The following is a 25,462-nucleotide window of genomic DNA, read 5'->3' on the forward strand; positions in this document are numbered from 1 at the left end:
GTGGCAATGTAGTGTGTGTGTGATAGCATGGGGCTTGTGGCAATGTAGTGTGTGTGTGATGGCACAAGGCTTGAGGAAATGTAGTGTATGTGTGATGGCGTGGGGCTTGTGGCAATGTAATGTGTGTCTGGTGGCATGGGGCTTGTGGAAATGTAGTGTGTGTCTGGTGGCACGGGGCTTGTGGCAATGTAGTGTGTGTGTGTGTGTGATGGCACGGGGCTTGTGGCAATGTAGTGTGTATGATGGTACAGGGCTTGTGGGAATGTAGTGTATGTGTGATGGCATGGGGCTTGTGGCAATATAGTGTGTGTGTGATGGCATGGGGCTTGTGGCAATGTAGTGTGTGTGTGATGGCACGGGACTTGTGGCAGTGTAGTGTGTTTGTGATGGCACAGGGGGCTTGTGGCAATATAGTGTGTGTGTGATGGCATGGGGCTTGTGGCAATATAGTGTGTGTGTGATGGCATGGGGCTTGTGGCAATGTAGTGTGTGTGTGATGGCACGGGACTTGTGGCAGTGTAGTGTGTTTGTGATGGCACAGGGGGCTTGTGGCAATGTAGTGTGTGTGTGATGGCATAGGGGGCTTGTGGCAATGTAGTGTGTGTGTGATGGCATAGGGGGCTTGTGGCAATGTAGTGTGTGTGATGGCGCAGTGGGCTTGTGGGAATGTAATGTGTGAGGTGGTGTCTAATTAATGGGTGTTATTTTGTTTGTGGTTTTATGGAGGGGCAATTTAATGTAATAGTGGGGTTGGTGCAGATTTATTAATGTAGGGTGGGATGATTTATTTAATGTTTGGGTGGTTTGGGCACTATTAATTAAATGTGTGGCAGAGTTTTGGAAAAAGGATTGGTATTTCTTAAAAGTGAATGCAAGTTATTTAATGTATGGTAGGAAATAGGTTTATTTAATAAATGTGATTACAATTAATGTTGGGGTTGTTTGGGGGAAATAGGTCTTTTTATTAAAGGTGAATAAAATTATTTTACAGTCGGGCTGGTTACAAGAAAGGGGTACTAATAATAAAACATTAATTGTTTCGATTTAATGTCGGACTGCATAGAGGCAGGGAGGCCTACTGTGTTCACTCATTGCTGGTATTTCTATATCTCGTGTACCTATTCTATTTTCAAACAGGGACCCAACATTCCAGGATCCAGACAAGCACACTGAGGTTAGGACACGAGCAGCAGCAACAAGTATTGAAAGCAGGAAGAACAGGTAGGCGAGAGCAGGACAATCTGCCAACTGTCCTGATTCTGGTGGGGCAGTCCTGAGTTTGGGGACTGACCCACTCAGTCAGGACTTTGTCCTGACTACAGGGACAGATGGGAGGTATGTCCCACTTCACACTGCTCTGCTCATGAAGGGGGAGCTGCATGCACCTAACAGTAGTGCACGCAGCATTGCTTGTGTATTTAAAGGGGGATTGGAAGAGTTGGAGAGCTATCTGGCAATGTCTAAAATTATAGCTATGCCCCCATGCATGCTGATCACCCCCACTGGTTGTGTGCCATGGAAACCCCCCTCCTCAAATCCTGCATTTGCCCTTGCAAACTTTTTCTTCAGACAAAGCCTGAGTGCAACTGAAGAGCTTTTTTTGGGGATCCACCACATCAGGGTTCAATTTAGGATTCTCCTAAATCCTAATTCCCTAAGATTCTCTCAACCAAATTCTCCTTTTTATTGTTTGAGTGTGCAGAGCATAAAGATAGTGAGTAAAAAATTAACACCAATTTTTGGCCAATACAGCATGTATGTGCTGTACTATAGAGTCTACCAGTGACTAGAATTGTGCATTAGGATTGCAGCCACCAATCTTCCACAAGAAAGTCATTCAAATGAAAACTGGTTAATGGTGATGAATAACTCTGTCTCAATTGTTTTTCCGCAATGTCCCCTATATGCTCAATTTGATTTGATTAAACTGCCTTTTTATGCCACAGGTTAAAATTTCCTGTCAATTGGTGTGCAGGTGCTTGCTTGTTTTACTTTGTGTTATACGTGCATTAATTTAAAAAACTATTTGGGATTATGCACTTCCAGTAACTGTTGCCCTTTGCTGATGAATTTTTATTTATTTTTTATTTTTTTTGGTGTTCCATGCTGACTTCACCTAGACACTGATGCGGCTGAATGATTAGCAAGTTGAGCTGTGTTAGGCTAGGTACACACTGGAGGATTTTCAGCCGATTATCGGGCCAACCAGCTGATAAACGACCGGTCGGCCACATGCCTCGTTCGTGTGTATAATCACACGATGAACAACAATTGTTCCAAAGTGCTGATTGTCTTTCATTTGATTGGTCGTACTGTTTAATAATCTTATTCCAATCACCTACTGATCATATAGTGTATATGCACTCAGGGCCGGTGCAAGGTCTCCAGGCGCCCTAGGCAAGGTTTCAGCCAGCCTCCCCCCCACTACCACTAATACCCTCCTCCGAGGCTCATTGCAAGAGCTCCGCCGGCCTGCAATAAGAGACAGCCTGGCAGTTGTAGGGGCCGCCTACTTTTAGTCCAGGGTCTGCGCAGATGATTCTGGGCTGCAGAGCAGCTCTCGGCCCCCCATATAAAAAGAAATCATTGGTTTTAAAAACGAAAAATCAAAACCAGACCGATGCACGAACCAAAAAAAAACAAAGAACAAAACCAAATCAAGTGGCCCCATTGAACAACAGGCCTATCGGGAAAATTCTCAGTAAGGCCTATGGCCAATTCGCCCCAGCCCACAACCAATGAGTGATTAATATGGTTCAAGGTGTAGTGTAAAATAAAAATAACCTACCTTCTCCTGGCTGACAAGGCTGCAGTCCGGACGCACTGATGCCTGATGATGTCTGCTCTCAACGCTGTCCAGGTTACATTTCTGACCATTGGCAAGTTGCTACAGGAACAGCAGCACATTATTTAAAATTACTTTCTGATGTAAAAATATATATTATAATTTAAGATATGACTTCCATTTATAGCCACATAGTTCTTGTGTATTGCTGGGCAGCTGGAAGCCTTAGATATACAGCCTATACAAATTTCTTTCACTGCAAGGAATAAAGAAGGTATAATATATATATATATATATATATATATATATATATATATATATATATATATATATATATATATATATATATGCGCCCTTGCCTACACCTGTATTTTTGTACAACAGTATAAATGAGTGAACTATGCGACTACAATAGAAATCATAGTTTATGAATATAAAAATTACCTAATTTTACTTTTTTAGACACTATATCAATACAAAATAAACAGAGATATCCAGTACCAACTAATTATTTTACATTTAATTTTTTGCCACCCAACTACTCTCCTAATTTTTAAAAAAACTTTTTAATGAATATTTGATTTATTTTACTTACCTATTGTTTTTCTCTTGGCTGGTCAGCACAGCAGGATCTGCAGGGAACTCAAACTCTGGCTCTGGCTCTCCAGGTGTCAATGGTGACACAAAACTGCTTCTCACAGTCAGGGATCTCACCTTCTTCTCAGAGGCTGTATGGGAGCTTCACAGAAAGGAGTGATGGGAAGGGGGCGGAGTGGCACTGCAATAACTTTATTTACACTGACAACAGTGTGCAGCAGACAGATCCTCTGGGCGGCACATCACAGTGACACTGCCTCATCTCCTCCCACAGTCATCTAACAGTCCTGTTATCTGAGTACAACGGGGATGTAGTAATAGTGGGAGGATCAGACCCAGCAGTGAGATCTCTTGTTCTGCTGCCTGTTGTCCAGAGAGATAATCAGAGAGATAAACAGAGAGATAATCAGATAGTGACTAAAGCAGGAATCCATCTGTACACAGCTGACACATGAAAACCCCTTCATCCAGCAGCTGCCGACAACTTCAAACAGCCGGTGGCCACGATCCTCCGCACACCAGCCAGTCAGTGGCGCCCCCCCAGGTCCTGGCGCCCTAGGCATTTGCCTAAGGTTGCCTAATGGAACAGTGCCTGTATGCACTCACGGTCTCTGGAAAGTTTACAGAGTCATGGTCTTTTCAACTGATGTTGGCAATGAACATGTCCCGATGACTTAAATGTAGAGAGTACTGTAGATGGAATAGTTTGTTCATTCATTCTGACACTGAAAATGTAATTTCAGAGTCACAGAAGCTAACGAAATTCGTAAGGACATTTGGATAGCTGTAACAAGGCAGTTTTAATCAGTGTAACCTGAATGAGTGACTATTGTTCTGTCATTTTCCAAACGACTAGAGGACCAGATGAAGAGCACAGATCTGAAGGTAAATCATGTCGGTGTGTACGCATGAATCGCCCGAGTGATCGGACCTTCAGTCGTTCGTAAATTCGTTGTAGATAATACATTAGTTGGAAAATTCTTCAGTGTGTACCTAGTCTTAGTCTTTAATGATCCTGTCAAATGTGCCCCAACAATCACCGTTCTTTCAAAGTCGCGGAGGTCTCCTCTTGCAGCCATGCTATCCATAATTATAGACAACTAGGGCAGTACAACACTTTTATACATTACCCTGACCATGCTGGGATGATGATGATTGCTTAATTGACACATGACCACACCTGATTTGGGAAGTTCTTGATATCAATATGCTTTGTGTCTCTTATTTTCCCTGCTGTTTTAATTTTTGTTTTTTGTCCACTACCTGTCATTATTACTTTCAGGAACTAAAATCAAATAAACAATCTAACAATTAGCACCCCTGCTAAGTTTAATCTGCAAATTTGGATGTGGTTGAGTTTTTGGTTGAGTCAAATCTTTTATAAAAAGATAATATATGTATTTGATGAATACCCAGTTTATAGAGGCAGCCAATTCCCCAGACTGGTCACAGAATGACAACAGATGCAAAAATCTAATTAGGTTCTGTCAACGTCTCAGAGAAACAGAACAGCAGAAAACTGGTTCAGTGGCATGTTTATAAGGATGTTTCTAGAAGATACCAGGTTAAAACCCTAATCTAGGAGAAACCCAGTTTAAAGCTCCAAGTAATTAACTTTACAACACAATACAAAACATTGGACATTGTATGTGAACATCTCGACAAGAAATTTTAACGTTTAAAGTTTTAATAGTTGCAAAGTTTGATCAATTTTAATTATATTTACTTTTTTTCGACAAAATATTTCCTATATTAATATTTTCAAAGCATTTAATGTGTATCATAAACTGTCAGCTGTGATGGCAGGTGAGGCTCAGAGGCTAGAGTTGCTTATATAATTAAGAAGGTATTATATCAGTATTTTGCTAGTTAAGTTATTGCATACCTGCCAACTTTCTAAAGTTGGCTTCCGGGAGCCTGCCGGGGGAGGTGGGTGTGAAGGGGACGGGGCTCCAAAAGTTGCGTCATTTTGGTCCCGCCCCCTGCTGTAAAATGCCGCGTTTGCGTCATTTTACAGCAGGGGCAGGGCCAAACGCAGGGAATCGCGGCGTTTTGGACCTAATTCTGCCCACTTCCTAGTGAAGTGGGCAGATTCAGGAGATTGCCACACTCTCCCGGGAGTCCGTGAGACTCACGTGAAATGCAGGAGTCTCCCGGAATGTCAGCGAGAGTTGGCAAGTATGAGTTATTGTTCAGATATTTGTTAGATTGACAGTTGGTCTAAAACAAAAGCAGAATAAGCGTTAATACTATTTGTATCTTTATGAATAATGCAGGTGCCGGGGTGTATACCTGCGGCTACAAGAACCGGTTAATGCAAGGTTACCTTGCCAGATTATTGAGTCTTCCTGACGAGTGTCGGTGTATCTGTTTCCTGTGTTCCTTTTTCCCTGATTTAGTTTTGACCTCTGCTGTTTTCTGCCTACCATACAGACCCTGCTATCCATCCTTACCATTGCTTTCCGTTTGACTCTTTTGATTCGGTTTCCTGGGTGCCCCTTATCTATACATTTGTGATATTTTATGCACTATTGCTGTATGGATAACATATGGAAAAACTTAATATTTGTCATACCTGTAAGAGTTCTTGTCCAGACATTGACAACCTAGAGCAGGGGAGGTAAGGTTCAAACACTGCACTCTATTATTGACATAGTGTTGTCTGAATTTGAACTGCTCCTGATTGTGAAAGCGGAGATAAGAACCATAGAGCCATTGCAGTGCCAGCAGGAGAGCATTCCATCGAACACAGCAGTAAAAAAATGTGACATTTCACTTGTTTGTGTTTAAAATGTTTTTCTGCATAACCCTTCATATAATTTATGGATACTATTTGAGATATATGGATTTTTTTATCACATGTAGTTAACCTTCTTTGTGCCCTAGCAATTGTTTGAAGCATTATATTTTGTAAAAAAAAAGTGCTTTAACCTCATTCAGTGCTAAGTACGTGGAACTCATCTTCTACATATACCTCTAAAGTATTATGCACAAACCACACTCATCCTTAGCACTCAGGTTAAAGATGTGAAAATAACACTCATCCTGGCTACTCTTTTTTAAGTGAGGTGGCCCGTTAGTAGTTACTGTTTGTTGAGCACTTATAATAACCAGACAATAATACTCTACACTACAGAAAACATTAAGCAAGCCAAGCATGGGGGGAGTGTTGTTGCAATGCCTAGATCTTCCCCATCCTGGCTCCAAGAAACCTGTCATTTGAAAAAGGATAGTCCCCTCTTTCAAATGGTGTTCCCCTTGGTAGACATTGTCTGGTGATCACCAAACGGTAATGCACTACACTGCAGAAAATGTTAAGCTTTCCTGCTCCAAAAAATTCAGGGGTCCCTTTTTTTGGTGCAGTATGCCTTGTTAGGCTACCAATATTATTCCTACACATTTTATGTATTTAATTCAAGACCGTGCAAACGGGCAAAAAATGTATAATCATTTCCAAGTGCAGATTTTATCATGAAAATCTATGTGTAGTGTCCTGCTTTTTGCTATTTTGAAAAGACTAAATCATGCCAAAGCAAGAACTGCAAAGTAGTTCTTGGTGTTTAGAGAATAAAACAAAATGCTTTTAGTTCACTTTCTTGCAATTTGAATGAAAAAAAACAACAACTTTTTTGCCATTTTGGGTATATTTTCTTTGCTATGTCGGGAAGTATAATCAAACCAAAGTTATTTTCTGAAAATTGAAAGTTTTCTGAAAACTACAAGTTATAAATTGTGTAGGTATTGCATAAACAAACTACTGATATTGATGTTGGAATGTGACCAGTCCAGAAAGTGTCAAAATAGGCATAGCACATTGGTGAGAGAAGCCTCAGCATTGAAGGGTAAAGTAAATTCAAGTTCCCCCAGTCTTATTTGCTTCTAGAAATTATTTGGTCCTCATGTTTTGGAAAAATACTGTAGCCACTATACAACTATTTACTTTGTAAGTTCCTGAATGGAATAGTGTTTAAATATATTTGTATCCCAATTTTAATACTACAGTTATTTTAAGATGAGGAAGCTACTATCTATTATAAACAAAACCCTAAAAGAATGGTTTCTTATTTCTATTAGGACAGCAGTTTCAACCTTTGTTTTCTGTAGAACAATTGGAGACATAATTAAATGAATAAATCATAAGTCTAGGAGGCTCTTCAGGTAGATGTGGCAAACCTAAACCAAGTGTTTTTATTTTGCTCTCAAAATTAAAATGCCTGAACATTTTGTAATGATTTTTTTTGAGAGGGCTGTAACTGCCGTGCCCCAACAAAATGTGTACACAAGGCGCTTTTGTTACTTTATGTTCAGCACATCTTATTATTTTTACATTTGAAAATCCAATTTCTCTGTCAAAATAGAGGTAGAAAATGAGTTTGAGAATAGATGGCACTGCCCCCAGGCTTTCAGTGACCTCAAATTTTGTATTTGACAAGTGAACCGAGTCTAAGCACAAGTGTACTCTGAGCGACAGACATTATTTTGAAAAGGGATTTACACTACAATGATGACTGATCTATAAGTCTTTCAGTATTTGGCCAGGGCCACCCTCTTCTGCTTATAAGCCTACATACTCTGAGCTGCACCTAGAGGGAAATAATAGCAAGCTTGAAAGCCACAGATTGTGATTTTGAAAGCTTCATCAATTCTGAAAATGGAGTGGTTTCGCTGTATTGTTTTAGCTGAAAAATGGGTTAAAAAAGTCAATAGTCAACCATGTTTTTCATTTTCAAGGTGTGCAGATGTTGCTTTCTTTGATTTATGAAGTAAGCATTTTGACACATTTGAATACAAACAAAATAATATAAATGTTTTGTAATATAAACTGTTACACAAGTAGTATGAATATATGTAAAATATATATTCCTTTTAGAGATGCTCAGGCTCAGTTTTTTGAAAACCGAACCCACCCGAACTTAGGGGATCCGAGTAGGCTCGCGAGCCGACTCTGTACTTTTGTGCATTCTCGGATCTGAATCGAGGCAAAACGTTGTTGTTGCATTGTCGGATCTCGCGGGTTTTGGATTCCATAAGTACCTCCTTCCCCAGGAGATCCAGCGCTATTGCTCACACAGAAACGGGTAGCAGTGTTCTTGTCACCCTCCAGTCTCCCGTGCCATTGCTCATACAGAAACAGAAGGAGTAGCAGTGTTCCTGTCACTTAACAAAAATTGATTGGAAATGACTGGAAATTAATGTTATTGAGGTTAATAATAATGTAGGAACAAAAAAAGAGCCAAATTGTATGATTTTAGAAAAAAAAAGATAGATCCAAAACCAAAACACACGAGGGCAGGTTTGCCAAAACCAAAATACGAAGTTAATCCAGATCCAAAACCGAAACTTGGGGGTCAGTGAACATCTCTAATTCCTATATTTGGTTAGTAATCATGTCACACCTGTAAAATATAACTTTATATTTGGTGAGCAGTGATGCAACTTGTGCCCTGTGAATCATTTTGAAAGTGCTCCATGATGAAATGTATATAACTGATTGCAGGGCTGGAATGGAACTAAAAATCAGCCCTGACACTTACAGCACACAGGCCCACCTGTTGTGGGCTCCATGCACGATAATGTTGCACGATGATGTGATGTCGATGTTGCAGTGCAACATGAAGCACCAGCACAAACTTATGTATGGTCTTCTGCCCACCTGATCATTTCCCTTGTTTACCTTAAGGACCAGGAAAATTCATAAAACAAACTCTTATACTACATGAATGCCTCCCACATTACAGCAATCAGCATTACCCCCACATTACAGCAATAGGCTCACTCCCCACATTACAGCAATCAGCAACACCCCCCACATTACAGCATCCAACATCACCCCCTACATTACAGCAACCAGCATCACCCCCCACATTACAGCATCCAACATCACCCCCCACATTACAGCATCCAACATCACCCTCCACATTACAGCATCCAACATCACCCCCCACATTACAGCATCCAGCATCACCCCCCACATTACAGCATCCAGCATCACCCCCCACATTACAGCATCCAACATCACCCCCCACATTACAGCATCCAACATCACCCTCCACATTACAGCATCCAACATCACCCCCCACATTACAGCATCCAGCATCACCCCCCCACATTACAGCAACCAGCATCACCCCCCACATTACAGCATCCAGCATCACCCCCCACATTACAGCATCCAACATCACCCCCCACATTACAGCATCCAACATCACCCTCCACATTACAGCATCCAACATCACCCCCACATTACAGCATCCAGCATCACCCCCCACATTACAGCAACCAGCATCACCCCCACATTACAGCATCCAGCATCACCCCCCACATTACAGCAACCAGCATCACCCCCCACATTACAGCAACCAGCATCACCCCCCACATTACAGCATCCAACATCACCCTCCACATTACAGCATCCAACATCACCCCCCACATTACAGCATCCAACATCACCCTCCACATTACAGCATCCAACATCACCCCCCACATTACAGCATCCAGCATCACCCCCCACATTACAGCATCCAGCATCACCCCCCACATTACAGCATCCAACATCACCCCCCACATTACAGCAACCAACATCACCCCCACATTACAGCAACACCCCCCACATTAGAGCAACCAGCATCACCCAGCACATTACAGCATCCAGCATCACCCCCACATTACAGCAACACCCCCACATTACAGCAACCAGCATCACCCCCCACATTACAGCAACCAGTATCACCCCCACATTACAGCAACCAGCAACACCCCCCACATTAGAGCAACCAGCATCACCCAGCACATTACAGCATCCAGCATCACCCCCACATTACAGCAACAACCCCACATTACAGCAACCAGCATCAACCCCACATAGTAGCAATACTCTCCCCCACTTACTAACAATACTAATTCTCAAACACACTACAAAATTACCACCACCAATTCACCCTCACACTACAGCAATACTATCTTTTATACGGTTGCCACTGTAGGGAACCAATGTTCTGCTGTTTTCAAATCTCTCACAAAATAGCAACAACAGTGTAGTTGCACACATATAATTAACAAGTACCCCTTTCTCTCAATTAAGCTGGAATGGCAGAATTTTCATGAATCATTACACACTGAATAAAACGCTAACAAATATATCAGAAAAAAACATAACTGTTGAATGATCACCTGAACCTACATTGCCACATTAAAAGTATTTCTATCTACAGCAAATGGTCAGAGGAAAATAATCTTTTTACTACAGTAATTTGATATGCATCTTTCCGATTAATTTTAAATAACACAGTATACAAATTAAGGGGGATGGAGGGGGTTGACGTGAGCCATCAGTTTTTATTAGGTAGGAAACATTTAGATTATTTACCTGGAGACGTCTGCCCTCTTGATTCCCAGGCAGGGCCTCTAAGAGAAATTTTGGGCCTCAGTACAGCAACTTCTTGGGGCCCCCTCATTAGTCGACAATGACAAAGCCTTGTGCGTGAAAAAGCACTAGGCCACCGCTCTTTGGCAGAAGTTCATATTATGCCACACAGTAGTACTCCCAGTTCATATTATGTCACACAATAGTGCCACCAATTGAAATGCCACACAGTAGTGCCCCCATGTTCAAATTATGCCATACAGCAGTGCCCACATGTTCAAGTTATGCCACAACAGTGCCTCCAGTTTCAAATTATGCCACAATAGTGCCTCTATGTTCAAATGATGCCACACAGTACTGCCCCCAGGTTCAAATGATGCCACAGTAGTGCCAACATGTTCAAATTGTGCAAAAATAGTGCCCCAGGTTCAAAGTATGCTCAAATAGTGCCAACATGTTCAAATTGTGCCACGGTAGTGCCCCCAGTTTCAAATTATGCCACACAGTAGGACCCCCAGGTTCAATTTATGCCACAGCAGTGCCAACATCTTTAAATGATGCCAAAATAGTGCCCTCGGGTTCAAATTATGCCACAGTAGTGCCAACATGTTCAAATTATGCCATACAGTAGTGCAGTAGTAGTAATCAAAAACACAGTGCACATAAGGAAAGTCAGGTCCTGGAAGACAGTGATGACGAATTCACAGCGGCCCAGCTAGCCATCGGCCCCTCTGGCATTTGCCAGAAATGCCAGATGGGCATTCCAGCCCTGACTGATTGAAACACCTTTGTATAAGCAACTTTGTTTGTTTGTGCGTGCATGCAGATCTATATAATCTTTGTGAACTCATAGTTTCTTTTCATTATCCCCAGTATTATGTTCACATTAAATTCCAAACATGCATGGGTTAAAGAAATGGATTGCAACGTGTTTTGGGGTTTTTTTTTTTGGTTTTTTTCTCATTTTGCTAAATCTACAGAAGGTTGACAGAAGCTCATCATTTTTTTCCTTGCCGTAAAGAGCACAGACAATCTTGACAGTGATGCATGGCACAGCTCTCATGCGTTGCCAGAGATGTAAGGGCTTATTGATTGCTATGCAACATTTCAGCTAGTGCTGTAGGAACGTTAAAAACGTATATAATTATGCAGCATGTCGTGTTCACATACCAAGTTTAATCATAGACTCTATGGAAAACTGTACATGGTAGATGATACAGGAAATATGTTTGTAATCAGTATGTGACTATATAGATATACAGAGAGAGAGAGAGTCGGTAATACGTTGTGCTCCTGCAGTTTGATACAATATCACAAATGGAAAACTAGAGTAGGTTTATATCTGTCACAATGTATGAATTTGTTGCTATTTTGCTCATTTAATTTTTGTCTGTATGCCTTGTACAATATTGCCCCTGTGGGTAAACATGGTGATGCTAATGATAAATTGCTTAGGTTTTTGAATGAAGCTGGCATAAACTTTTTGGAAAATGCTTTCTGAATATTGTCTGTGCACGATGCTGTCTGAACGGCTAGTTCTGCAATTCTCTGTTGATTTGAACAAGTCTGTTTGATAGATTTGCTGGCCGACTCTGAAAATTGAATCTAGTGATGGGTTTATATAAAAAAAAAATGATTAAAACAAGCTTCCAGTAATATAAAAAGGTAGATTTGACAAAAGAAATAACAACACAATTCACAGAATTTTACCTCTTTAGTTTTACACAAATCTTAATTATAAGGAGCAAAAATCATTTAAGGGCAAATTGTATCCCCTCGCTGCAGTGAAGCATCTTGACTATTTTACTTTCATTGTTTGTACTCATTTTAACTGTTAAATAAAATACAAATATACCTTAGAAAAAAACACTCAAATATTTGTTCATTCATAAATGGATTCTGTAAAGCAACCATAGATGTATTGTTAGATTTTGACATGCTTTCAGATAATACTTATTAATTCCACTATTTAAAACATTGCATTACTTATGTTCTTACTGTTAGATATAGTATCATTTGCATGAGTAAAATATAATAAGCAAAAACACCCAGTAACTTAGTACAAGATTGCAAATATAAACATAGACCAATCTGCCGCGCAAATGCATCTCTCTATTAGGTTGGTGTACAAGTAAACAGTAAGTGTAACCATAGTAGCTTAAATAACTTAAGGAAAGAGCCACATTGGTTTGCCTACATAATAAATAATAAAGAGCAAGACTTACAACCCCATGGGGAGGAATGATTGGCATCTATGGGGCATGTGGGGAGCTCTGATAGGCATGCAAGTGGCATGTGGGGAAGGTCTGATGGGCATGTGGGGGAGTTTGGAAGAATATGTGGGTTCTGATGGCTTTTAATAGTCTGAGTGCATGTGAGTGCATGTTGTGGCAAGTGTGTCTCTCATGGTATGTGGTGGAATTTTGGAGCAAGTGAGAGGCATGTGGGGGCATTTTGCAATCAGTGATGTGGGCATGTCAGTGTTGTTTTCTGGCTATATCTCCATTCTTGAAATCAAGGGCAATGTGCGGACCTTTTGAAGGTTGATGGGCCACACATGCGGCCCTTGAAGTATATCAGCTTGCCCATCACTGCTATAAGTATTAAAAACAAGGAACTTACTACAAGTTGTTTAATATGTCTGCAAATCAATGTGGCTGCTCTCTTTGACAAATATTTACTTAGGCTACTGTGGTTACTTTAACTGTTAAATGCCAACCTAATTCAGAGACACCTTGTCACAGAAGGTCGACCTGTGTATATTTGCAGACTTATACGAAGTTCAATAAGACAAAAAAAGTCTTCTAAAAGGCACTTTGCCAGTCAGAAATCGAAACATCAGCTACAAAATTGAGGGTATCTGCCAACCCTCGATGAATCTACTACTATACCAGAAAAATAACAGTATTCATATGTTTACTAAAACCGTTATCGTGCTGTAACTGTATTAAATACTTATATTGAAGGTAGTTTTTTGTAGTAGCAGTTACAAAGCACTTGCAGGTATAAGGATTCATTGACTCCCAAGCATTTACTTTTTGGGAAATACAAGTAAACAGCACTGGAAAAGCTGCAACACAAATGGTTCTTGTGTAATGGGGTGGATGGTTGGCACCCCAGAAGTAGTGTAAGGAAGGATTCTACAGGCCTTGTGGTATGGTAGAGAGGCAAATATCTCCCCAGTAGTGTTTGAAAAAAATCTTACCAGACACGTCCACCCTCTAAATACATATCTATTGTGTGTAGAGGCAGCGCCACATGTATGTATACATGTGTGTTTTATATATATATATATATATATATATATATATATATATATATATATATATATATGTTAATGTTTGAAGTATCAGTGGAGCTTCAGGTATACATATTTAGCTGCTAACCGAGTGAAGCGCCACATTGATAGTTATTATCTATTGAATAAAACAAGGAACACAGGGCTCAAACTGCATAAACTCATGGGTTTATTCTCTTTGCTTGTGGCATAAGGTTTTACCACAGCAGCAGATAAGTAGCGGTAGTTTAGGGAAGTATTATCGCAATATCATTAACATTCAATATTATTCAACATATCACAAAATAAATAACATTTTAGGAATCTTGGTCCACCAATATGCAAACATAAATCAACACCACACATAGGTCACTGAATAAATATATCCCACTTTAAATGTAGGCACTGTGCTTCAGTGAAATGGATTTCAATGGATAGATACTTTAAGAGACAACCGGTTGCTATCAGTTAATTAGACCAGTACACCAAATGCTGCGGCAGCAGATAATATAGACCAATCACAATCTTTTAGTGCAAGTATACATATTATACCTATGACACAATAATCAGTAGAGATGCAACAAGGATTAATCCAACTTGTTTAGGTTAGATGCTTTAGAAGGAATGACTGTAGACTAGGGTCACTTTATGATATACAAAACGCAAGAGGGCAAATTGTAATCCACAGGTTTAAGCGAAGTTTCAGCTGACAGATGAAGCTTATCTACTTGTACAACTTGAAATCAGTAGTTGCCTTGATGCATGTGTGACTCCTGAGCTCCGTAAACAATGGCAATTTTTCTGCACAATAAACGATTTTCAGTATAAAGGACTCCGGGTCCACTTAGCAATCCATCTAATGGTATAAGCAGCTGTATCCCATCAACTGTAGGGTTAAACAACTTGCAATTCCTCTCATCAGCAACCATTTAGGCAGTTTCACAACACAATCAAATTTCTGATACAATAAAGATAAACTCTTGTGATAAATGATTGTTCTCTATGTCCCAGTCAGCTTGCAGATAACTAAATACAGTAGATTTGGCTGGAACAAACTTTTCCTTTAGACAGTGCTATACTACCTCTCAATAGCAATATTACAGTCCCGGTCAGAGGTTTTAATAACACAGTTTTATATCTCACTTAAATAACTTGAACATAGCAAACAAAATAAACTGATCTGTCTTCATATGAGTCCTACTGACACCTCATGGGCACTGGCAAGTTCGGTCTTTTTCCTGTATGGCCAAGGTGCTTCTTTCTGGGCTGGCTGCAAACATCCTTTAGGACAATAATTCAGCCATAGCATTCAGTGGCTCTTCAAGGGACGATACTCTATTAGCTCAGCCAGCAGTCAAACATACCACTTCTCTCCCTAGCCAGTCCGTTTTGGGCTCCTCCCTTTTTCTGCAAGAATCTCCTGGAACCTTCTATTTCATTCACTGCAGTTTGTTCACCCCAAAATAGCAGATGCAATTTGCATTTAACTTCCCAGAGACACTCTGAGGAACTGTAGTTTTTTGAATGAGTGCATACAGTAATATACCTGTGATATGCAGGGTATTACGCTTGCTGCAAGTGCAAAGGCTCTTGGGTATTTGTTTCATGTCCATACCCATTTGCATGCATTCACCAGCTAAATAAAACAAACAAAAAAAAACTAGTGAAAGCATGTAATTTGATAACAGTTGTTAAAGGCCCTTAAGATTACTATTTTGTGCCATTCATGCTTGAGTTACAAACTCTGTTCTGTGAATGGAACAAAAGTGACATATACTCTGCACTTTTTATTGTGCTCTAGCACTATATATATATATATTCACAAAACAACAAGATATCTGTTTGCTGTATACTTTCAGCTTGTAACTATAGTTTGTTTTTATTTTAAGTAACAGTGATTGGTTCATGTACCAACTTTCAGAATTATTTTGGTGTTAACCAAGGACAAATTAAAAAAAAAATACATTGTATTAGTCCACTTATAAGTCATCATTAATCATAATAAATATCAGTAAACCATAGCATTTCAATGAATGACCTTGCAATTTCATGTTAAACCTATAACTGACACTTCAATTAACTATAATCATAAAATCAAGCTGTAGATAATATGGTAGAGATTATCAAAACTGCTCAGTGGAATATTCGCCTCATTAAATATTTGGAATGCGAAAATCTGTATATTTTTCTTGGGGAGCTTGGCCCTAACTGTTCCGCGCAATTTTCCCTCTGTCATTTTTTTCCGCTTGATTTCTCCCTTATTATACACCAACCATATAGCAGAATGAATTGACAGCATCATGTCTCAGCTGTACTTATACACCATAAATTAATCATAATATTACAAATTCCACATGGATTGGCTATTTTGCGGAATGACAATAAAAAAGGCAGAGTATGAATATTGTATGGCCAGATCTTTGAAACTTTGCAAATCAGCTTGTTCCCCTGTAAACAATTGCGCTGTGCATAATTTTTTTGCAACTCATCTCTAGTGCTACTCCCTATTAAACTATGCAGCTTGTGTGTTTGAGTGGCCATATTTTTTCAGCGCTTTTAAACATAATGTAAATCTGTCTTGAAATGCTGTGCAGAGTAGTCTGCAAGCTGATTCATGATTTGCCTAATAAACATCACTGCTTCCAATAATGCACTTTTTTTTTGATGATATAATGAAAGCAAAATTTAAAGAAATACAATACAAAATAATTTTGGTGATCATCACTGTTTTAGGGATATTTCTATTAAATATATTTATACTGCTTCTGACAGAAATCACTCTATCATAAAATTAAATTTTCTTGGGAAACAAAGGATAAGATGTTAAATATTTGGCATGCCTCTGCAATGTACAGTGATTTTAGACTTTTTATAATTCTGTAAATGGCGTAGTGGGTTACAACTTCTCCACCACCCCCCTTTCCCTTTAATGTGGGAAAAGGAAGGGGTTGTACAAATTGCTTAAAGCTAGTGAAATTTAAAGGGCTGTTTTATGTTAATCTAATCATCTTCCTAGTTCTAATCCTTAAAGTGAACCTTGCCTGCAGGTTTTTAAAAAACTAGTTCATTTATACTTAGTCTGTTCTACTATGTACGGCTATTAGTTCTTGTCATCATGCATGGAAGAAAAGACAGTGCCTCTCCACTCTGGTACATTATGCTTTTTTGTTATTGGCACAATGTAAATTATCTGTTGATGGATACTGCCCTGTGGACTGATGTAATCTTAGTTTGTGATCATTCAGAAAATATAGCACTACAGTAGTATGTTTCCTACAGTTCAATGTCAATAAAGTCTCAGTGACCATGCTCTTGCCAATATGTGGAATTTTCACACTTAAGAGGACTGTGCCTAGCTTGTATCTCTGATGGGCCCACCATTTTTCACATTTTTGTGCTAATTTTTTTTGCTATTCAAGCTAATTTTATATTTTGTGGGGAGGGACAGATTGGGCTTCCTTTTGAAATAGTAGAGAGGTAATTGTTTGTAATTGTCAAATTATTCTATTGTATTTGTCACAAACGCCTAGCTTGTCCCACATACAGCAGTCTGAACAGCTGGCCGTGACTGGCAACACCTTAGTCACAATGAATACACCTTTTCTGCCACCACAAAGGATTTATTATGGTGTCCTTACGTTCACCAAAACCACTTATTAATGTTTCACACTTAAATCACACACATGTAGCATGAGCCTCCATGGGCTTCGTAAATTCACAAAGAATCACAGAGAATATGCTAGATTAAATGTATTTTAATCCGAAAAATGTCTCCAAGGCTTAGTTACAAAAAGTTAATAAATAGACACACAATAAGTTGCACAAATACGTTTCAGAAAATAAAATAGGAAATAAACCAGAGTCACTACTTACTAGTTAAGAATCGGTGTATGTGTGTGAGAACACAATTAATAAAGATGGAACATTTCAGTCTTGATAGGCCCCCTCATGAAAATGCAAAATGGAATGTCTAAAGCAGAAGATTTTAAACCCTTTTTCCATATAACTCTCACCCCCACCTTTGTAGGTTAGCTGTCAATCAGAACAGATTGATTTCCAGAATGTCACAGGGCTTTCGAAGTGAACTATGGATGTGCTGAAATCTGGAATGTTCACAGGGCCTGTGTTCTCACCTCTGCTCGTTCTTTGGCCACATCCTTTGCATACAAAAAACCTCCTCAGAGATGCCTATCTCTCCCTGGTCTGACTAATTTCAACAGATTAATGACACTTGCATAGGTTTAGACTCATGTCATTTAGCAAAGCTCACATTGAGATTACATTACAAGGTTACATACAATATACATTGTCATACATAAATTCAACAGAAAATAATAATCAGTCTTTAGATATACTACATAATCGTATATAACAAGTATGGTTAAGTCACAATATGATTGTGTTGTTTATTCACATAATATAGTAAGTCACCTAATAACAGATTGAGACTAACATTACATTTTTATTATTATTTTATTATTATTACCATTTATTTATATAGCGCCACTAATTCCGCAGCACTGTACAGAGAACTCACTCACATCAGTCCCTGCCCCATTGGGGCTTACAGTCTAAATTCCCTAAGACAGACACAGACAGACTAGGGTCAATTTGTTAGCAGCCAATTAACCTACTAGTTTGTTTTTGGAGTGTGGGAGGAAACCGGAGCACCCGGAGGAAACCCACGCAAACACGGGGAGAACATACAAACCCCTCACAGATAAGGCCAATTGAACTCATGACCCCAGTGCTGTAAGGCAGAAGTGCTAACCACTTAGCCACTGTGCAAAACTATTTACATTATGGTGGTCATCACATTCACACAAAATTGGTTGAGAGAATGCTAAGAGCTGCTGTTATCAATGCTTAGGGTTGAAGAATCTAATATATAAGATCGTTTTGATTTGTTTAACTTTTTTGGGTTGCATAATTCCATTTGTATTTATTATTTTGACTTTACTATTATTCTAAAATGTGAAAGATAGTAAAAATAAAGAAAAACCCTTCTTTGCATAGGTGTGTCCATAATTTCACTGGTACCATATACCTCTACTGTGTATGTGCTTATTTATCATACATCCATACACTCTTTCCTCCTTTGTCCACTGTCTTATGCACTGTTTTGCCGACAAGTGGTACTTTATTGGAACCATTTTCTACTATGACCACTGATTGTGTATTTTCTATACTATTTAGACTAGAGATGTTCACTGACCCCCGTGTTTTAGTTTTGAATCTGTATTAATTTCGTGTTTTGGCAAAACCGCCCTCGTGTGTTTTGGCTTTGGTTTTAGATCCCTATTTTTATTTTTTTATAAAAACACACAATTTGACTTTTTTTTGTTCCTACATTATTATTAACCTCAGTAACATTAATTTCCAGTCATTTCCAGTCAATTTTTGTCAAGTGACAAGAATACTGCTACCCCTGTTTCTGTGCGAGCAATGGCGCTGAATCTCCTCGGGAGGGAAGTACTTATGGAATCCAAAACCCGGAGATCCAACAACGCAATGATGACGTTTTGCCTCGATTCAGACCCGAGGACGCGCGAAAGTACCGAACCGGATCGCGAGCCTACTCGAATCCCTAAGTTTGGTTGAGCTCTGTTTTCAGAAAACTGAGCCCGAGCATCTCTAATTCAGACACACTACCAGTTGACTTCTGTATTTTTCCTTGGTTCACGATTTGCATTCTCTTGCACTTATGTTTGTGTACAAGTTGCTGTGACTATACAATCCCATCATTCTTCAGATGGTGTGATATGATTTTCGTGACTATTGACGCTTCACTCATACTTGTCACAAAACAATTTATCGACATTAGCACTATGCAGTTCCACAAATTAACTTTCAAAGATACACAATTACTACTAGGCATCAATTTCACTATTTATATTTGTCTAAAAAACTAATATCAAGCATTTTAGAATAAGACTTTAGTTCCAAATGTCTTTAAGATCATCAGAAATATACTTTCAGTGAGGTGTGTCCAAACTTTAAACTGGAAATCAGTACACACCCACGCTGGAAACCCAAAACGTCAGTGCAAAAATAGCTGGGATAAAAAGAAAGATGATCTTATGAATTCACCCACAGTGAACACCCAGAAACAGAAGCTAAAAAGATAAGCCTTCAATCTATCGGGTGACCGAAACAAAAACACATAAGGTAGACAAGAAGTGACATGAATCTCCAGAAGAATAATCAAGCAAAAAATAGTAAATCTCAAGAAACAGGTTTGAGTTGTAAGAAAAGCTTAACCCAGTCACCTCCTCTTCTTAAAGGGGAACTAGGTTGATTGGTATGAAGCATGTCTTGCAATCAGCATTAGGGTGAGACCAGAGTCCAAAGTAGTGCGGAAGAGAGGTATTTTTTTTTTATTGAGGATCTATGCATAGCGTGTTAGGAACTCCAGATGCCAATACCACAAAACCCGGAGTCTGCTCCGAAAGTTTGGTGTTCACTGTTGCTCCTAGTGGTGGGGACAGACTTGGCTGCAGACAAACTGAGGGTCGTGTGATGGGTACCGGCTGCGGAGAACCCAGGAATGAGGAGTAAAGGCAGACAGGGAATCCCGTAAACTAGCCGAGGTCAGAGGTCACTTGCAAAGATGAATAGTCAGAAAACGCCAAAGCGTCAGGGTCACGAGCAGGTCATCAGAATCCGAAGTACAGGCCAAAAGATCAGGGACACAGGCAAGAAGGCGAAATCCAGTAAATAGGCAATGGTCACAACAGCAATCCAGCAGAAACGGAGAGCAGGTCAGCAAGTGCACTACACAGACGCTATAACCGGCAGGGAGGCTAAGCCCTCCCTGCCTTAAGTATTTCATATGGCCAATCAGAGCCCAGCTCTGACATAATCGCTGCCCATCAGCCATGCATAAATAATTACTATTAGCCTGCAGGCTAGCCAGGGGGGGGGTCTTGCGCATGTGCCCAGCTCCCTCTCATTGCCGGGACGCAGTGCTGAACTAAAGCGTCCGACCGTCCTGCCCCGAAGTGACGTCCCGGTTGTCAAGGTGACGGCCGGGACGCAGGACAGAGGAGGAAGTGAGTCGCGGCGGCTGTAAGTACCGCCGCGGCTCGTGACATAGCGATCCTCTCTTTGAGCACAGCTATACATTTCAACATACAGTTTTTGGCAGAGGCAAAGTATCACATGTACACTGTTTATTGATTTCCATATGTTAGACAGTATTTTCGTTTTATAGCTTCTTGAGGTGGCAGAAAGCAAAAGGAAGGAACCAGTTCCCAAAAAACAACAATTAATGCACCCGGTGCATTTAAAAGTGCCAGATTGTAGACATAACCAGTTGGCCTGAGTTACTGGTTGGCGAAGTACTCTGTCAGTTAGAACAAGTTGGTCCCAGATGCTTCTACCCCACATAAACAGAATGTCAGAGATTCTATTATTTCTTTTGATAGTACATGATCAGAAGACATTATGTGCCTTGTTGTAAAATGGCTTCCTTTCATCACCTTGAGTCAATGTTGAATGAGGTAGTGTCTTCTAAAATCCACAAATGAACATTAGAAAAATAAGTTCACCTAAAGATGCATTACGGTGAACTTTTTGAGCTAAATGACTCTTAGTTGTTTATGGCTCTGCTGGTACTTAACAACTCTTGCGCAAGCGCAGAGCTGAGCCTCACATACAAGAGTTTTTAAAGTTGAAGTTTCTGCTGATTTGCACTTAGACCTTTTAGAAAAGAGTTTAAAGAATCACTACTAAGGTATTAGCACTTTTATTTGTCTGTTATTTGCATCTTCTTCTCCTTAAAGTATAAGCTTTAAGCAACTTTGAAGTTGCAGTAATGACTGGTTAAGATATCCTTAAATCCATAAATTAATTGAGAGCACCTGGTTGAAAAACAAAAAAGTTGTAAGAAGAAAATACTCATAGAACAGGTGCACCGAAACGGGCAATTTTTGTGCACTATTTTTGTAAATAAAATAGAGATGAACCCCCCTCCCCTCCCCACTTAAAACACATTTATATAAAATGTTGATAGTGTGCCTTTTACAGAAACTATGCTTTTATATGTCTGAAATTATTATGTATAGATGTGCTTGTAAGTATACACAGTAATGTTATTTGTATAATGGCACATCTTGTTCCTCTCAGGAACAGACTACCGATAACATTTTTATGTGTCTCTAGGTTTAACATCACCAATTACATATGCCATGTGTGATAATAGAAAATGAGGCAATGATGGTGCTGCTTAAATTCATCCTGACAATAGAACCCCTTTGTGTTATAAAAGCAATTGGGCAGTTGAAGTTACAGAAATTATATTTTTCCTCTTATTATAGAACCTTGGAATAAAATTCAGAGCAGCAAAGAATAATGAAACCCATTATATTGTCATTATTTTGATCAACACAATTCAGTAAATGTGGAACCTCCTTCTGATGGACCAAAGTGTCACTACAGTAACTAAGAGCAGGGGCTACAAGTAGAACACGAAGAGAATATTTGGATAGGTTTACATGCATCTGTAGAAGAGGTGTCTAACCAGAATAACATTGCTCTTTTCTGTTCTATACTGGTGACAAATGCTCATCTATGCACATATAACGGGTTCTATTACACTGAACTGAGAAAATGAAACTTACAGTAGGAACTATGTTTTTAATGCAGAGACAAGTGACTACTCATCCCTCTGTCTGGAAGCCGTGTCATTTGCATGTTTTGCAACTTTGCCTAACAAAGAAAAAACCCAGTGCTGAGGATGGTCAAACTTTTAAATAATATATTACCAACACAGTAAAATAAAATAAATATACACTTCAATACAAATTTAAATATATTAACAACCACTTTATGCTGTTTGCAATATCATTGCAAATTCTAACGATGCTCATGTATACAGTGTTGCTGATTTTCTACTATCCAATGTATCACACTGTTTCTCTGTGTAATGTCCTTTTAACTAAGTATCAACTGAAAATAGGTGGGCATAAGCGGATCACCTCTCTAATTCACATATAACTTCATAGTCAATGAATATCCGTTCTCTGGTTGATTTTAATCCTTAACTTTGTGGTATGAAATAAGTTTTTCTTCAAATCGTATGAACAAGCAAAAACTATGAGGTAGTACAGACTTGACATGACTTGAAATAAACAGGTATATAATATATATCAATCAGTATTCTTGCTTAAGTATATGTTAAATGCAGTATTCTACAGGGTGATTCAAAAGTCGCAGTACACCCTTTTTTTCAAAAACTCTACAGGAATTGGGCCGATTGGCTGATTTCAAGATGGCGCCCATGTTTGGTACATACCGTAAAAGATAGACCACGTCACCCATACCTTACTGGAGTATTCAGGTTTCCCAATTTCCTGTAGAGTTTTTAAAATAAAAGGGTGTACTGCGACTTTTGAATCACCCTGTATTAATGGAGTTCCTTATTCCAAAGGTTAGGGCTGAAGTCTCCTGCATTCCCAATACTGAGCAGTTGAAACAAGCTGTCTGGCAGGGATCCGATTCAACCACAAGCAGCAGCCGGCACAGGTCTCTGCTGTGACAAATAGCTAGGTGTAATTAGCTTCACCAATGTACTCACTGATATTTTGTCTCAATCTTGTGAAGAAAAGGCAGTTCCAGCCTAGAAGTGAGCTGCAGAGAGGCTCTACCGTGGTTTACCTCTGATAACAGGATATACGGCAACTGATGACAAAAGTACGGCTCTCCAATTCAGCATGTAAATAGCAATACATTTCTTTGATCCTTTCATGAGCTCTAACAGAATGTCATAAAGATTTCCTGACCTGTTTCATCATTACCTAGGCAATATCCTCAGAGGGTCTGTGGATTGTTATGTTCAGAAAACAACCGTAATGAAGGGAGAAATTACTCTACAGAAAGTAGAGGCAATTTTTGTGAGAATGCAGCCTTATCTATTCAATAGGAAATAGGTTCCTAGTGCAATATGGAGCTTACATTCTTATGAATATTGTCTCATTCTAAAAAATCTCCACTGTATGTAGGTAACCACTAAATCTAACATGCTAGGTGCTTTAGATAAAAAAAATCATTACCATTTAGAAATGCAAACTTTAAAGGTTTTAGGAATTTACTAGACATTAAGATGCTAGAATAGTATTGGGCAAATGGCTGCTTTCCTGCCAAGATAATTCTCTTATTTAATCCTCTTGTTAGGTGTTCTGATGTCACCATGTGATCACAGTTTATGTAGCAGGTCAGTACATGATGTGTGATGGTGACATTGTCTTAAACACCTATTTAGGTAGTTACACTTTAATATAAGGAAGTGCTAATGCAATGGCATTGTGGGCATCCGTGTAGATGAAAAGGCTACTGCAAACTAAAATGCCCAAGTATACTAGACTTTTGATCAGGGCAGAGGCTACTCTTTCAAATGTAGTTACCCCCACATATTTTTTGCAAATGGGGGGATATAGTTTCTAAAATAAAATACCCGCCCTCCTTGTATTTACATAAATTGTGTGTGGGTTTTTTTGCTTGGTGATCACGATTAATCACCAGACAAGAAATATAAAGGGGAACCCTAGTTTCAAATAGTACGCTTCCCTTTTTTTTAAAAAAAAAAAAGGGTGTCTCCTTTCTTTTCTTCTCTTTTTTCTCATCTGAAAGGGGCTCCCCACCTTAAATTAAGATGTTCCAGTTTAATTTGGAGCTGTATGAGATCTGAGGTGTTTTGGAGTTCCCCCTCCTATCTACTTTAATGTTCTTTATTACCGCATGATGAAATCAGCAGGCAATAATTAAAAAGGGGAAACTTCATTTCAAAGAGTGGTCTTTCCACTTCAAGCAAGGGTTATCATAAGTTTTTCTAAACAGATCAAGGCTCTAAAAGAGCCTCTTCCTGGCATTTGACTAAGAGGAGCATACACACGCATATTTTCATATCCAAGCATGCGCATGACTGGTGACATTAAATGTCTGATATCTTAACCTCTTACACCTTCTTCCTTTTATTCAACTATTACCTTAAAGTAAAGACACAAGACTTGAGTGTGGCAAAAATTAAATTATTTATTTACTATGGTGGAGGAGAATAAGGCAGTCAGTCCGACGCATGCCAGGCAAAACCCAACTGTCCTAGCATATCCTTAGGACTTTCCATCTGAGGCGCCAACAACCCCTGGGTTCAAACGGGGGACAAACCAAAACAACCCCGAGTGCACATATCTACCTGGACGGGGCACCACGTTCTGATTCTACCGAACCCGCCCAACCTCTGGGCTATACGGAAAGCAACCACAGGGTAACCCACAGGGGCGGTACATGAAATGGAGACTAATAGCCAATTCACTCAGAAGCGGGTTCACCATGCCCACACAACCACTGGCCGTCGACTGACTGCGTTTTCCGGCCAAAACTTCCTCCATCTTCGCGGACAGCCATGTCTGCCATAGACTGATACCCATCCTGAACAATATCC

At 39.5% G+C, this 25,462-nt stretch overlaps 1 protein-coding gene and 1 long non-coding RNA gene across 2 annotated transcripts in view; one reads left to right on the top strand and one right to left on the bottom strand.

The window, feature by feature from the left end:
• Window positions 1-3,617, bottom strand: part of LOC142152597 (uncharacterized) — a 46,051-nt gene extending 42,434 nt beyond the window's left edge. Inside the window, exons 1-2 of the long non-coding RNA XR_012691365.1 lie at window positions 3,381-3,617; window positions 2,789-2,887 (exon numbers count right to left, since the gene is read on the bottom strand). This is a non-coding gene — a long non-coding RNA (uncharacterized LOC142152597). The remainder of the gene's footprint in view (window positions 1-2,788; window positions 2,888-3,380) is intronic.
• Window positions 1-25,462, top strand: part of KDM4C (lysine demethylase 4C) — a 458,533-nt gene that overhangs the window by 389,491 nt on the left and 43,580 nt on the right. The window lies entirely within an intron of this gene.

This window comes from Mixophyes fleayi, chromosome 1 (genome assembly GCF_038048845.1).
Source record: "Mixophyes fleayi isolate aMixFle1 chromosome 1, aMixFle1.hap1, whole genome shotgun sequence".
In the NCBI taxonomy this organism is placed as follows: Eukaryota; Metazoa; Chordata; class Amphibia; order Anura; family Limnodynastidae; genus Mixophyes; species Mixophyes fleayi.